Consider the following 17408-nt stretch of genomic DNA (forward strand, 5'->3'; position numbering starts at 1 on the left):
ACCAGACCTATTGGATTATGTTTATTATTTAGAATTGTGGATTAGGGTTCCAACTATTATTCGTAATATCGTATTTAAACGTTTTAAACGGTTTCAAAGGGTTTCCACTTGATAAATGTAGATAGTGGTATAAACTCATCTCAGTATATCTGACCCCGTTGTTTTCCCAATTTTCCCCAGGGTTATGATCTGAGAGAGTCTGGTGATCTCCGCATTTACTTTTCCTCGGAGGTTTCTTTTATTTTTAATAAAACTATAAACTGTTTTATTCTTAGACCGCAGTAGTAACTAGACGTCTTTATTATTATTATATTTTTGTCGGATTGGTTCGACTAGTTTTATTGCTTTGGCATGTTATATTATTTACATTGGTTGATGATAAACCTATTTTAGGCTCGGGATTGAATAAGCATGTTATATAAACTGTTGAATATTATAACTGTTAGTTTTAGGCTGAAGTCTCGGTTGCCCCCGAGCATTGGTTTTCTGCAGGTTTATGTGTTTATGTGATATATGGAAGGCTAGCTACGGGTTTCGGTACTACATCACCCATACCCTAGCGCCGGTTGCGATTCATGAAAATGGGTCGTGACAATTAGTTTGTCGTCGGAACAAGGAAGTCCAACTATGCAAGTTTCATGCACTCGCTATACGATAGGAGATGCTCAAGTAGCTGTCAAGCTAGGACATATATATGTCTTCGATGTGGACAACAAGGTTTCCATGTGAAAGAATGCCCACATCCCGAGTAGTACGATACCACGGGCAACACGAAACAACCTTTTTCCTAAAAGACAAAGTTGTTGCGATGACTTCTGGTTAGACACAACCAGATAAACGATGTGATCAAAACGAACATCATGAAGTCCAAACACTGGAAGCTCGAAAGTGATCAGACCTTTTGAGCTAGCCTAGTGTAAACACGAACGTTTAGGACGTGTCGTTCGAATGACGTCAGAATCAGGCGAATAGAGTTACATCCTTACATGTGTAAAGAATGTAAATAGTTGCGAACGATAGAAAGATAATTAATAAAAATTGCAGAGTCTTATGTCGAGAGAAACTTATGTAAACCCCGTTTTATGAAAAGAGAAGTATTTGATCGAAGTGAAATGTTTTGAAAAGACATACTTGTGCCTGGACACGATTAATAAAGACATTGCATTGACACGAATAGAATTGCATCACTACATCCATATTGCATTCATTAGTAGGACATGCATCATATACATTGTGTGTCTGAAAAGAAAAGAAGAGTGTCATTGCAACTCTTGTGATGAGAGAAGTCGTCACACTAGTGCACAATTATGACATGATTTTTGAAATGAAAAGTATCGTGATTTAAAATGGATGAATTTTTAATGTAAGTAAGCTCGGACAGTGACTCTGTATATAGAGGCATAAGACAAGATTGATCATCTTGTTAGGCCTATATGAAAACATACGTATGTGACACGACAAGTATATAGAACGACGAGTAGTGTAGTGCGAATCACAACATATCGAGATTTGAATTGCAGATCTCTAAGGCGGTTTTGTATATTAAATACAAGAACAACGACGCTACTTTATAAACATGTAAAGTGATAGCGGCCACGTTCAAACTCTAAGCACATTTACCTCTAGGACGAGTAAATCGAACATAGAAGTTAGTTACGTCAGGAGATATGAACCCTACGAACAAACAAATGTTGTTCAAAAAGGTCAAATAAAGAGAATTGATTCATAATAATTATGAACCAAGTAGTAATAAGATGGTTATGATTGTTAGCATAAGAAATTACTCGATAAGTATATCGAGACACTTTCACCTAAGAACAGTATTAGATGAATAACCGTATAAACCTAACTGTAAAGTCAACAGTTAGTGAATAATTAATAAAAGTATCGCATCGGAAGTGTGGAAGGAAGAGAATGATAAGGTTTGAATAAAGATTGGTTAAGTAGTATAAGAAGATTATGAAAATTCAAGGACGAATTTTTACTAGGGGGGAAGATTGTAATAACCTAAATTTTTTAGGTATTACGTATAGTGCCACGAGGTATAATCGTAAAGATTAAGAACGAGAATATCGGATTAAGATTGGATAATAAGGACTTAGACCAAAGCGAATCTATTAGAATTATCGTAAAATAATAATTTAATGGAAAATTATTATACGATAAATTGGATTTAATCGGTACTAAAGAAAATAAAATAAAATATTGGAAAGTCCCGAGCTAATCAATTTTACGATAGATATCGTAAAATAAATTTATGGATATAAGATTAAATTTTGTGAAATTTAGACGAAAATATTTTATTAAGTGGAATTTGGATATTCGGAAAATATAAAATTAAATAAATAAATTAATGGACCCGGATAAATAAATAATATAGTAATCCATTATTTATCGGCAAAGAATAATCGTCAAAGTTCTTTAAGTACGAAAATGATTTCGTATTAAATTGAAAGTGTTGACGCAGCGGGAGGCGCGGGTCCGGATCGTATATTTCAATTCAAAATCGAAATTCCAACAATTCGGATCATAAAGTTGATCATATCAACAACAAATGGATCGTCGTATCATTTAGTAATTAAAGCACGCATCTAGGAATCATAAGAAGAATACCTATGTCGATTCTCCAACGATTCTTGTAGTCCCGAAAGTACGGCGACCTCAAGCTCGTCCACACGAGTATGCGTCCGATTGAATCCTCGCCTTGAAGTAATCCGTAAGAGTTCCTCTTGCCGAGCAGCCCTAAGCTCAAACTCTCGCCGCGATCACTACCTTGCTCGGATATATGAAAAACGTCGCCAAGTTTTTCCCGTGATTGATGAATACTTGAACTCCTTCAAGTGCTTTCTCTCTCTACAACTTTGTAGTGAGATGTGTGTTGTGTGTTGTAGTGAAATGAGTAAGGACATGCTCTATTTATAGGTTAGAGCATGTCTTAAGAATGCAACACCTTGCATGCTAGGTGTCACACACCAAGCAAAGGTGTTGCCACCACATGACACCTTTCATGTGGTGACATCACATAGGTGACATCATATAAGTGATGTCATCATATGACATCACACATATGACATAGGCTTATCTCATTACATCATCACCATGACATCATCATTCCATTAGCTTATGATTAATGATTTAAGTATCATTAATTACACTAATTAATTACTTAAACCTTTTAATCATAAAACTTGGTTAAAATATAATTAGGTTCCTACTAATTTATAACTCTTATAAATTATTCCCTAATTAACTTGGACATAGTACAATTAGGTTCTTACTAATTTATAACTCTTACAAATTAGTCCTTAATTTGTACTTGTTTTTCATCTGAGATTAATTTCCGAGATATGCTAGTATCTATATGAAATCGATCTTTCGTAAACTCAATCGGTTGCACACTCTATTGTGTGTGACTAACTAGGTTCACATCTATATGGCAACGAGAGACATAAGAAACACATTTCTTATATTAAATAATTAAATCCCATTTAATTATTAATTCTCGTAGATCGAGAGTGACGTCTAGCAACATATCACGACCCCCAAATAGAGATGAATGTTTCGATGCATTCTTTATGAACCATTGTTCATACCGTACACTCAAAATTCCCTTCATCTAAGATTCCAATCTCGACTAGTGTCACGGTTAAGTCAAACACTGTTTGTCTTGATCATATGACCTCATCTCTCAGTTCTAATTCTTGATAAATATGACTTCCACTAGAAACAACTTTCTATGTAAGTCATATACACCTACGCAGGTTTTATCATCCATCAAGAACAATTCGAGATAGCATAGAATCTTGTCTCTGTTCATCCAGAGTGATGAATCCTTTCTAGGTTAAACCCCTATCTCCATATGCAACTAATTAGAGCCAACACATCCCGTGGCCCTAGCTCATGAAAGATCTAGGGTTAAGGAGTATCAAACTCTAATCACCTATATACAAGATAGTGTCACCGCAAGTCAAAGGACATATGTAATTATGAACTAGATGACATTAAATTGACTTTGATGAATTACCATGTATAAGTCATCTATCGTCACTTGTTCGACTCACTCAACAACTTGAGTGTCCACATGTTTATTCTGATCCCCATCAAGTAGTATGAGACTCACTACTTCCTATAATTAGTAACTATTTACTAATCATGAGAATAAACAGAGGTGACGATCTTTCCGGGATAATGCGATGCCCTTATTCGTAGGACCCCATCGATCGTGAACGATAATTTAGATCACTTGTATAATAGAATCTGTCACTCATATTCTTACTACCTTAAGAATAGATTCTATCACAATGTGATAAGGACAATATGTATTAAATAAACACTTAGTTGATGAGACACTTAGTTCAAATAGAACATATATATCTTTGCCATTGGGATTAATTCTACAAATATACACGATCAAATGGCCCTAGGGCACACACTACTAATAATCTCCCACTTGCACTAGTGACATTGACAACTATATCTAAGCCCCATCTTCACAAGATGTAAATATTAATGACTCTAAGTCATGTATACCTTAATGACTCTAAGTCATGTAAACCTTACTGACTCCAAGTCATGGGCTTTGTTAGTGGGTTAGCCGTGTTATTGGCTAATGCTATCTTTTAGAGGAACAATTTTCTCTTTCCAACAATTTCTTTAGATAATATGATAATGCCTTTCCTTATGTTCGGATAAATTGTGAGACCCGGTTTCTTTTGCTAGGGCAGTAGCACCGTTGTGGTCGCAGAAAAGAGTAACTTTCGACTTAATAGAAGAAAACCGTACTTAGTTCAGTTATAAACTAATTTATCCAAACACCTTCTATTACGACATCTCATGTCATAATATACTCGGCTTCTATAATGGAGTATGGAGTTGATTCTTGCTTAGAACACTGCTAGCTCACTACTCCTTCATTATAGATAAATATGAATCTGCAGATAGACTCTCTATTATCCATATCTGATTATTAATCAGAATCTGTAAAACGGTCTACTTAAAAATCTCGTTCTCCTTTTGTTAATACCATATCTTTAGTTCTATAAAAGTACTTAAAGATACCTTTAACAACCATCCAATGTTCTCAACATAGATTGGACCGATTAGTCCCACTAACCGCATAGACAATTTCTAGCTTCGTATATGGCAACACATACCTCAGACTACCAATTGCCGAAGCTTATGGTATCTTTGCTAGATTCTTTCTTTCTTCAGAAGTTTCGGAAGACACTCCCTTTGAAAGAAGAATTTTATGCCTAACTAGTATCAATCCTCTCTTAGAACTTCCATATTGAACTACTTCAATATCTTTTCTAAGAAGAGCCTTTTGGAGAAACCATTTATTCTCTTAGATCTATCTCTATAGAGTCTAATACTGAGAATTTAGGCTACCTCTCCAAGGTCTTTGATGGAGTACGTATTAGATAAACCAAAGTTTTATAAAAGTAATCATTCTGATATTATTATTTAGTAGTAATAAGTTATCTACATGAAAGATCATGAAAGTGAGTCTTCTCCCACTAACCTTCTTGTAACCATTGGGTTTATCATCGTTTTAAATAAATTCGAAACTTCTTACGGATTTATCAAGACGATGAAACTCGAAGCTTTCTTTTCATCCACTAGGGATCATTTTAGCTTACACGTCTTGGAATCTTCTTCGGATTCAAAATCCTCGACTTGTTCCATATAGATATACTCCTTAATTTAACCATTAAGGAATTTGGTTCTTACATTCATATGTCTAACCACAAAATCTAAATGTGTAGCCTTGGTAAGAAAAATCTTGATGAACTTAAGCATGGCTACCCGCAATAAAGTGTATTCACAATACAACTTCTTGCCTCTAGCAAAACTCTTTTGCAACAAGCTTAGCTTTAAAGGTCTCCACCTTTCCATTAGTACCAATTTTACACTTGAAGATCCATTTAAACCTTATTGGTATAATACCTTTGGATGGATCGACTAGCTCCTAAAATTTGCTTTCTTTATATGGAATCCATTTCAGATTTTATTCCTTCAAACCAATTTTGAAGAATCTATATCACATATAGTTTCCTCATAAGTAGAGGGATCAACATTTGATCTTTTACTCCATGACTAAACAACTCTTGTTTATCATGTGGGAAAACCATCTCTCTCCAGTGGACGAGATACTCTACTTAATCTTCGAGTTGTTAATGTAGATACATCTTTTACTAACTCCGGCTTTTAGTGGGTTTGATCAATCTTCATTGATTCATTATTTTGTTGGTAACTAGATGACTCCTCATCTAATTCTATATTCCTTTCTTAGTGTCCCTCTTGAATAAACGCTTTATTGAGAAAGACTACCACCGATAAACAACGATTGTTTGTTCGGTTCGAATATAGAAACAATATCCTAAACTGTCTTTAAGATATCCAACATAACCTTTCCATGATTGATTTTGATTCCAAATTTATCGGATATCAGTTACATGATATGTTCCGAACACCCTCAAATCTTAACATCCTTAAGACTTTATTCCATACCATATCTCATAAGGTATGTATGGAGCGGATTTAGTTGGAATTTAATTTAGAATTTTATTTGCGGTAAGAAGTGCTTGACCCTATAACGAGATGGATAGGTCAGTATATAGCTCATTCTTGATCGTATCATTTCCCACAATGTACGATACGTCCTTCTTGACAGACGCACCATTCAACCATGGTGTTCTCAAGGAGTAAGTTGAAAAATAATACCATATTCCTTTTAGGAACATACCAAATTCTGTACTCAAGTATTCTTCCCTTTTCGATCACATCGTAAAGTATTAATACCTTTTCCAATTTGGTTTTCTACTTCATTCTTGAAGTCATTTGAACATTTCAAAATCTTCATGTTTGTTCTTCATAAGACAAACTTAACTATATCGTGATAAATCATCGATGTAGAAAATGAAGTATAAGTATCTACCTTGGTCCGTTTCTTTAAACGTACCATATACATCACTATGTATGATCTCTTAAACGGCTTTAGCTCTACCTCTTTGTCCCACAAAGAATAATCAGGCCATGTTGCCTTTAAGATACGACTCACAAATCGGAAGAGATGCAAAATCTTGATTGCTCAAGATTCCCATCCTATCTAACTTGTTATGTCTATCTTTTGCAATATGTCCTAATTATAAATGCCAAAGTTGTTTATAAGTTTGATTACTTATGGTATTAATTTCAAAAACATCTTTTGCATTAAACATCTTTATTCAAGTCATAAAGAACATTTTGTACATATCCATACCCAACTCCGTATTATCAAACATAATACTACAAACATCCTTTGTAAATAGAAAATCAACTACCAAATTTGTCATATAAATTCGGATATGATATTTCTATATATATTGGGTAAGTACAAAAAACTTGTTTAAGTACAACTTATGTTTATTTAAGAAAATTGAAGTTGATCCTATAGCTCTTGTCGCAACGCTTGCGTCATTCCCGAGATTTAAGATTACTTCATCTTTTTCCTTTCTTTCTCACTTTTACTAAATCCGTAAAAGATAAACAAATATGAGAATTAGCATCGGTATCCTATACCTAAACTTTTAAATGAGCAATTGACATTGGAACATGAGATAGACACATTCTTGATGGAATTGTCGTTCCTCTCGTCATTGCCCATTAAGTATTCATAATACTTAATACAATTTCCATTTCAATGTCTTTTGTTTTGACAAAAGAAACAATTTCTTTTATTGACCAAATCGCCTTTTAAATATTCCAAATATTTCCGGCTATGACTTATACTGTCCTACATCTTAACAAACGAAAACACTTTTCTTTGTTAACAAATGTGCATTTCTTTTTCGCAATAGCCTTGGAGGCATCTAAATATCTTAATCAATCAAAAAAATGGTTTTAAACCACTAGCCGATTACTATCGTGAATGTCACTTAAAAGGATTCTATTTAGTCTTATTATCCCTTAGATAAAAAAGATCTCTAATTAGTATTCGTGTTATTTTGTATATTTAACCATAATGATTTGGTCTTTATCAAAATGGCCTCCCACTATCTTTTTCAAATCCTACACTTCCAAAATAGGAAACGTGAATCTTTGTTGGAAAAGATTTCAAGCGGGTGATTGAGTTCTTATAGTCATTGATCTTTCCCTCAGGTACGCCTAATTGCCGTTATTGGGATCACAATGTACTACAAGTGAACAACACTTGTTCATCATTTCTCATATGAGGTTCAATCATTTCCGGCTCCTAATGCTTTCACCCTCAGATACCCATTGTCGTTATTGGGTTTCTGCATTAGTTAAGTTTAACCCATTGAATCAACTAAGATGTATCAATTTGAATAATACACGACTCAGGTACGCCTAATTGCCGTTATTGCCGTGTACTATATCGATACACCTGTAACATCTCATGCTTAACAATAAACTCAACAACAGCCTCTTGACGATATCATCTTACCCCTATGTATCCATAACCGACAAAATGATAACTCTAAGTGTGTTAGTTTATTGCTCCAATGGAGAGCCATTGATAAATCAATTTAATGATTAATCAATATAAACTTAATCTTTAAACTTTTAGGAAGATTTCTTAGGGTTTTAAGTTATTCCGGTCTCATTAAGCACACAACACATTTTAGCATGCATCTCATACATATTAAAGCTAAAATGAATCATGCAATCACACATGTATGATCATGGACTTCCTAGGTCTCATTCTTTAGCCACAAAAGAATGAGCAAACTATTACATGTCTCGGAAATGATTCTCTAATCATTTACTATGTAATATCTACTTTCTTTAGGTATCGAGGATTCATCCTCGAACCTCCGAAAGCCTCAACCGATTGCTGATGCTCGAAAAAAAAATTTATTTTTTTTTTATGTTTTTTTTTTACGGTTTTTTTTTTTCGAGTCGGAAACTTTTCCCCGGGTGTAAAACCCCTTTTTCAGCATTTCGGTTTTTTACGGAAAAAAAAATATTTTTTTTCGGGGCTGAAAACTTTTTCCCGGGTGTAAAACCCGTTTTTCAGCATTTTTGGTTTTTATGAAATTATTTTTTTCCGGGTTTTTTTTTTCTCGGGTTTCGCCTTTTTCCGCACATCCCGTTGATGACAACATAATGCACAAGCGAATCACGTATTGTGTTAAATGATCACATTAGAAAAATTCCCAGGATAGATTGGAGGGTCACGAGCGGACCACTTAAGTACCAATCTCCTAGACAGAATTTATTCAAATGTAATTAATATCACAATAGCGTTTGTTCATCTTGAAAAAAAAAATCCCTCGGAATTATAAATTACATGCCCAATAATAATTCCTAAGTCCATGATTATTTATACATTTATTCAATCATAAAGCGTTAATACTCGATGATACGGTGGCTCTGATACCACTGTTGGCGCAGCGGGAGGCGCGGGTCCGGATCGTATATTTCAATTAAAAATCGAAATTCCAACAATTCGGATCCTAAAGTTGATCATATCAACAACAAATGGATCGTCGTATCATTTAGTAATTAAAGCACGCATCTAGGAATCATAAGAAGAATACCTATGTCGATTCTCCAACGATTCTTGTAGTCCCGAAAGTACGGCGACCTCAAGCTCGTCCACACGAGTATGCGTCCGATTGAATCCTCGCCTTGAAGTAATCCGTAAGAGTTCCTCTTGCCGAGCAGCCCTAAGCTCAAACTCTCGCCGCGATCACTACCTTGCTCGGATATATGAAAAACGTCGCCAAGTTTTTCCCGTGATTGATGAATACTTGAACTCCTTCAAGTGCTTTCTCTCTCTACAACTTTGTAGTGAGATGTGTGTTGTGTGTTGTAGTGAAATGAGCAAGGACATGCTCTATTTATAGGTTAGAGCATGTCTTAAGAATGCAACACCTTGCATGCTAGGTGTCACACACCAAGCAAAGGTGTTGCCACCACATGACACCTTTCATGTGGTGACATCACATAGGTGACATCATATAAGTGATGTCATCATATGACATCACACATATGACATAGGCTTATCTCATTACATCATCACCATGACATCATTATTCCATTAGCTTATGATTAATGATTTAAGTATCATTAATTACACTAATTAATTACTTAAACCTTTTAATCATAAAACTTGGTTAAAATATAATTAGGTTCCTACTAATTTATAACTCTTATAAATTAGTCCCTAATTAACTTGGACATAGTACAATTAGGTTCTCACTAATTTATAACTCTTACAAATTAGTCCTTAATTTGTACTTGTTTTTCATCTGAGATTAATTTCCGAGATATGCTAGTATCTATATGAAATCGATCTTTCGTAAACTCAATCGGTTGCACACTCTATTGTGTGTGACTAACTAGGTTCACATCTATATGGCAACGAGAGACATAAGAAACACATTTTTTATATTAAATAATTAAATCCCATTTAATTATTAATTCTCGTAGATCGAGAGTGACGTCTAGGGTTAAGGAGTATCAAACTCTAATCACCTATATACAAGATAGTGTCACCGCAAGTCAAAGGACATATGTACAATTATGAACTAGATGACATTAAATTGACTTTGATGAATTACCATGTATAAGTCATCTATCGTCACTTGTTCGACTCACTCAACAACTTGAGTGTCCACATGTTTATTCTGATCCCCATCAAGTAGTATGAGACTCACTACTTCCTATAATTAGTAACTCTTTACTAATCATGAGAATAAACAGAGGTGACGATCTTTCCGGGATAATGCGATGCCCTTATTCGTAGGACCCCATCGATCGTGAACGATAATTTAGATCACTTGTATAATAGAATCTGTCACTCATATTCTTACTACCTTAAGAATAGATTCTATCACAATGTGATAAGGACAATATGTATTAAATAAACACTTAGTTGATGAGACACTTAGTTCAAATAGAACATATATATCTTTGCCATTGGGATTAATTCTACAAATATACACGATCAAATGGCCCTAGGGCACACACTACTAATAGAAAGAATGAAAGATTGAAGGATTGAGTTTTGAAAGGTGCAAGACTTAAGCATTTAAGTGGACCTTTTTTCCCACAAGGCTAATGAACTATAAGGACACATATCCCTCAACCCCTTCAAATATCTCTAGCAAGCTAATTAAGATGAAAATCAGAAATTAAAGAAGAGAAGATACCAAAATCTATCCATTTTAGCTAAGAAATGCCAAACCCTCTTCCTCCAAGCCAAGCTCATGATTTTCTTATCCAAATTCAATAAACTTGGAGGCAAAATAATCACAAGATCATAAGGAAACAAGGTAAGCTAAGTGTTTAAGATTTCAATGGTTCAATTTGATAGAAAAATAATAAGAAGAGTTAGGGTTTATTAGCTATGATAATGATTTGGTGTATTTGGTTGCTTGTGAGGTGAAACTAAGGATTTGAAGCTTTGATCTTTGAGAATTTATGGAGGATATGATTCGGTTATCTAGTGAACACATCAAGCTTGAGGTATTCAACTGACTTCTGGAAATTTATGATGAATTGATTGAGTTTTGTTGATGATAAGATGTGTGTAAAAACTGTTATAAACATGTTTAAGGAGTCAAGTTTGAGCTATGATTTAGGGGTGTTATAGTCGGTATTTTTGGCCGGAAAGTGGTCGGAATGGAAGGGGGTATGTAGGAATTTACAAGGGAAGTGGTGGTTCTGCTCAAATGAGCAGAACCCATCTGCTCCGGTGAGCAGAACATGGCTGCTCACCAGAGCAGATGCAGCCCTGTTTCTGGGCTGTTTCTGCCCAGAAACAGGGCAGCCCATGGGAGCTGTTTTGGCAGCTACCAGCCAGCCGTAGGCACTTCAGATTTGGTTTGGGTCTTAACGAAAAATGTAGTCGGGATGTTGATCAGTAAGAATGCACAATTAGTTTGGTCATTGGCTGTTTGTCAGCATGTCGTTTATTGGTCCAAAGTCGACTAGTTAGTCACTTTGGAAAACAAATTAATTTTAAGGAAAAATTATAAGAAAAATAAATTTGATAGTCGGAGGTGTAAAGTATGAATTATCGAAGTTAAAAAGGATATAGGCTTCGAAAAAGTCGAATTAAAAATGGTTTAAACATATTTTATGTTAATAAAATATTTGTTTTAATAGTTGTGTTCGAGTTCAGTTTGAGAGCGGTTTCGGAGGTCGTTAGGGTTATCTTTCATGTCTGAAATTGTACGTATGGCGTGGGTGCATGTCGGACAAAACCCCGAACAACTCGGTTCTGCCCCACCAGGCAGAATATGCCCTCCACAACAACCCAAAATAGACTTGTTAAGCAGTTTTAGGGGCTGCCAACTGCTTTAAAATAGTGCAGGATAGGCAGTTCGAGTGTGTTTTCTGACCCCCTACGCATACCGAATCAAGTTTGGATCTAAATAAAAATTGTAGACTGTATTACATAGATTATATATGAACAATCTAATCACAGTTTTGATGCTTTAAGATAAGTGAATCTAAAGCTCAAATACGCATGAAAAATGCTGAATTTGGATTAAAATTAATTAAGGAGTAAACTTTGGAAATTTATTGTGAATAATTAAGATGTCGAAACTAGTCGAATTCTTCACGGAAGTTGTAGATATGAATGTGAAGCCCTAAAATGTTCAAATCAGGGAACCAACTTCCGACCCATTTTCCGACACCTTCGGGTGCTAGTTTTAGTCCGAGACCTAATCAAAAGTTGTAGGCGACATTCCAAATTTTTAGAATGTCAAACTATATTAAGTAAGCGGTTTCGATAGCCGAAGTTGGCTAGAAACATAATTTTGGTTAAGTTAATAATAGCTAGAATTTTATTAATTCTTGCTATTATTATATTTGCGTAGATCGGACGAGCGATTATCGACAAGATTTGAGGCAAATGGATCGAGATGTCGTCATGCTTATTTGAAGAATTTGGATAGCAAGCGGTGAGTACACTTTAAATTACTCGTCAATATTCATAAAGCCGCGTATTTTCATACGAAAGGCTACATGAATATTTATATATTTGAAATGTATGTTTGCAAATGTACTACGTATATATGTTTTAAAATACTTGTTTATCGTATTATGTTATTTTCATAATAACATAAATAAATAAAGAGAATATACTTATTAAAATAACGGAGAAGGGTAAAGCTATACAATATGAAATCGAACATCGAATAAATTACAAGTATCGAATCAAATATGAATAAGGAAATATAGTACATTCCGATAGGTACTATCAAACATAATAAATACCCATACGTGCGTGTGTTATAGATGTATGTGTGTAGATTGTAATGTGCATGCCATGGTCCATAAAGGAACAATATAACAGAACGAAAAATACAAAATCAATTAGTCAACGTAAAATGAGAATTGTACTATGGTACACTCAATAATAAGAACTGAGAAATAAGGTTGAACTCGGTAGAATTATCTCGGGATCTATATTTATCCATTCTCGATAATAGTCCTTGGAACTCATACGAAATAAAAAGTAAGTATACATCGAAAAATTGTACGAGACAAGATCGTGAAGCAATACGGAATAAACTTTCCTATTAAATGACAAAATGAATTAATATGAATCAATAGTTAAGTTTAAAAGACCTGCAGGGTGCAGAGTCCGGGTACAGACACGAGGTTAAACTCGGTGGAACTATCTTGGGACCCGTGTCTAAGGAGTAACTCGGTTGAATTATCTCGGGACTCCTATCGATAGTTTGGGATTGAGAAATGGTACAAGTAATTCGGTTGAATTATCTTGGGACTGTACCATATGGTTATGGGTAACTCGATTGAACTATCTCGGGACCCAACCATAAGGATCAAGTCACAAGAGACTTGCCAATGATTTAGTTTGACTTAGAAGCATGATAATATAAACTTAGATTTAAAATTCGGTCGAAAATTAATGCAACAAAACGAGAAAGAAAAACTTCAATATCATAATAAGAAATCAATGATGACAAATACTTATAAACAATAAGTTTACAAAATAATCAAAGAGTTATGAAGGAAAGTAAAGAAGATACGCAATATGATGTCAAAAGATTATTTTGATATATAAAATGGGTTTTCAACGGATTTTAACCCTTTATGTGATATTGCGTGTAATTTAGTGAACTCACTCAGTTTTATACTGACCCTGTTGCTCCTCCCATTTTTCAGGGATAGTATGATATGATTTGAAGAGTTAAGCTTCCGAAGTTTTAATTCTCGGAAGTCATTTGCACAAGAAGTAAAAGAAGGTTTTCATTCTAGCGGTCTGCAGTAGTCTAAATGTTTTTGTCTATGTATTTGTATAACGCCTTTTCACTCTGATGTTTTTGTAAAATGGGGTCACATGCAACTAAAACATCAATTTCATTACCTCCAACTCTATCATTATTACTCATAACAGAGTTAAAATCTCCTAGGATGATCCAACTATCATTCATTATCCTAATAATATCATAAAGCTTGCTTCATAACTCCATTCTGTCCCCAGCAATGTAAGAGCCATAGACAAAGGTACAATAACAATTGAAGCCAGCACCATCCACTCTCCAATGAATGTATTGACTGTTTAAAATAATATCTTTCATCATGATTTTACTACTATTGAAAATAACCCATATTCTGCCCATATTAGAGCAATTATCGTTACTAATCAACTCCCAACCATTTAGCTGTTTCCTCATGTTACTCCAAACTGCCTCCCATTTATTCACACTAACTCTAGTTTCAACAATGCCAACAATACTCAAATTATTTTTAAAAATAAGAGCAACCATTTCAGATTGCTTAGATGGATTGTTAATACCCCTAATATTTCATGCCCCAATCATCTATCAATATCAATCATTCTGGAGTTTAGCCTAGCCTTACTCCCACCTCTACCAGTTTTTATACTCTAGTTCTTATCAATCATTGCCCAACGTAACTTGAATCCGATTTGTATACACGTCCTGCATAAGATAGCAAGTTTGTAATGTAGAATGGGTCGATAAGCATGCTTCCGTGATTCTAATCTTGATGTTATCAATTTATGTCATTGACATTGCATTCTTCACTTGTTTGCATCATCTTTAGTTGTTAGATCGGGAATCATTTGTTCAGTTATTCATTAGTTGGAACATTATGTAGGATATATATGTGGGTTTGAGGTTATTAGCTAGCATGCATCTCCGAGTAAGATTCATTTCTTGCTTGAGGACAAGCAAGGTTTTGTGTGAGGAGGTTTGATAGGAGTATTTTACTCCTATTTAGGGTGTCGTTTCCGCATGCTTTTGTAATTATTTGTCACGGTTTTATAGTATTCCGAGTGTCTTATTACATTTTTTAGTATTTCAGGTACTTGGGAGCTTTGCGGAAGCATTTTGGTACAAAAGATGGAAAAGTCGACGGAAAAGAGGCGAAAGCTCATTTGCAAGTCTGAAAAGCCGACCCCGCTGCACTAATTGGAAAATTGGGACCAGTTAGAAGCCTCAAATGAATTTGTGTTCTTCATGAAAGTTAAAGTAGACGTCCTAAGCTTTCCAACGGTTCAAGAATCGACTCAATCAGACATTTCTACACCGATTTATGAAGGTTTGAAGATCGCGATCCGGAGCAGCAAAAGGCAGCTCGAATCAAGCTCACCTAGTTCAGAATGGAGCTCGATTCGAGCCACATGAGGCTGAGCTCGAATCGAGCTCCTCACTTGGCCAAAGTGAGCTCGATTCGAGCCAAGGCTAAAAAGAGGGGTGATTTATGATTCCAAACATCACAAGGCTTGATTCAATTGCCATTTTGGGCCCAACACATGTGTAATGAATGTTTTCCTTTCCTCTTTTGTGGGTACTATAAAAACAACATTAGCTCTAATTTTAGGTCATAACTTTACTCTAGAAAATTATTCCCTTTTGCTATTACTTTTCATAGTATATAATCTCTTTAGAATTAAGAACTCCATTGCTTCCTCCACTGTTGAAGCTCTTGAAGCTTTTATTTACTTTGTATGAACAAGGTCTTCATTATTATTGCAAGCTTATCTATTATTGAATCTTCATTATCTCTTGTGATTGATTGCTCTACTCATTTACTTAAGGTAACCCATCTTTACTTTATAATGCTTTATTACTCTTATTCATTGATTGCTTGTGTTGCTTTAAGTATGAGTGGCTAAACCCCCCCTTGTTAGGGGGTTGGTATGATAACTTAGGGTTTTATTGATTGGTTGGTTCTTAGTGTTGTATGCTTATGTTTCACTCCTATTGCTTATTGCTTGATTAGGATTAGCTACCTTAATCATATTTAGAGTTTGATTGATACACCGAGAGGTGGTTGATTAGATTGACTAATAGGATTGAAAACCTAGATTTTAGAGCACCACGAGAGTGGGTTTGAACCTAGGTGGACCTAGAGTGGATTGATTAATCGCTAGTTAATGATTTGGTTTTGCCGTGTAACACGAGAGTGAGCTTGGTATTGATTAGATGACTAGATAGCGGTTTTGTCATTCTTTGAGGCTCGAGAGAGCGGGAATGATGTTTTAGACCTCGCTCGGTCCGTAGCAACTTCCAATTTGACCAACCATGAAATGCATAAATTAGGTGGGACTACCAATCCCTTGACGTTTCCCTTCTATTGAATTACATCTTTGATAATTAGTGTTTCTTTAGTTGTTAATTGCAATTTCGTGCTTAGTAGAATTCTTAATTAGTAATTGGATACTTAAAACTTCAACCACTTTTGTTTTGCTAAACGAATTAGATCATAACTAAATTTCATTCTCGTCAATCACTCCTATTTCACTCCTTGTGGGTTCGACCTCGTATTTACCGAGTGTTACGAGTTGGGTTTTAGCCCAACAAGTTTTTGGCGCCGTTGCCGGGGAGTGACGAGTGTTCATTGATTGATTGAAATTAGTTGTAGTTCGGTCGAGTTAGTTTTATTTTCTGTTTTTATTACAATTGTTTGTTTTTGCTTTTTTTCGGGTTACGCGTGGTTTGCTTGTTGTTGTTTGTGTAGGATATCAACTATAGTGTATGCACAATACACGAAGCGCTAATCTTCCACTAGAACCGTTTCAAGACAATCTCGGGGGCTTTGAAAGAAGTGTGAGGCGGGAAAATCGTAGACCCGCTATCATGGAAAATGAGAATGAAGATTATGAGGAAGGTGAGCGGGTTAATCCTCAAGTGGAAGGAGCGGAACAACATTATCCGCCTCCTCCCCCACTTGAGAATGTGAATCGCCAAAGGCATCAAGAACGCCCAAGGGATGATCGACCCCACTTGCATCCACAAGCGCACAATCAACCAAGACAAACTTTGGGCGAATTATTTTTGCCGAATGTGGATAATGCCACGTTTGGATGTTTTGCAATGCCGGTTCAAGCGGAAACCTTTGAGATCAAGCCAAGTACTATACAACTTTTAGAGAATCGTTGTGCGTTTTACGGG

Source organism: Mercurialis annua, linkage group LG8 (genome assembly GCF_937616625.2).
Source record: "Mercurialis annua linkage group LG8, ddMerAnnu1.2, whole genome shotgun sequence".
In the NCBI taxonomy this organism is placed as follows: Eukaryota; Viridiplantae; Streptophyta; class Magnoliopsida; order Malpighiales; family Euphorbiaceae; genus Mercurialis; species Mercurialis annua.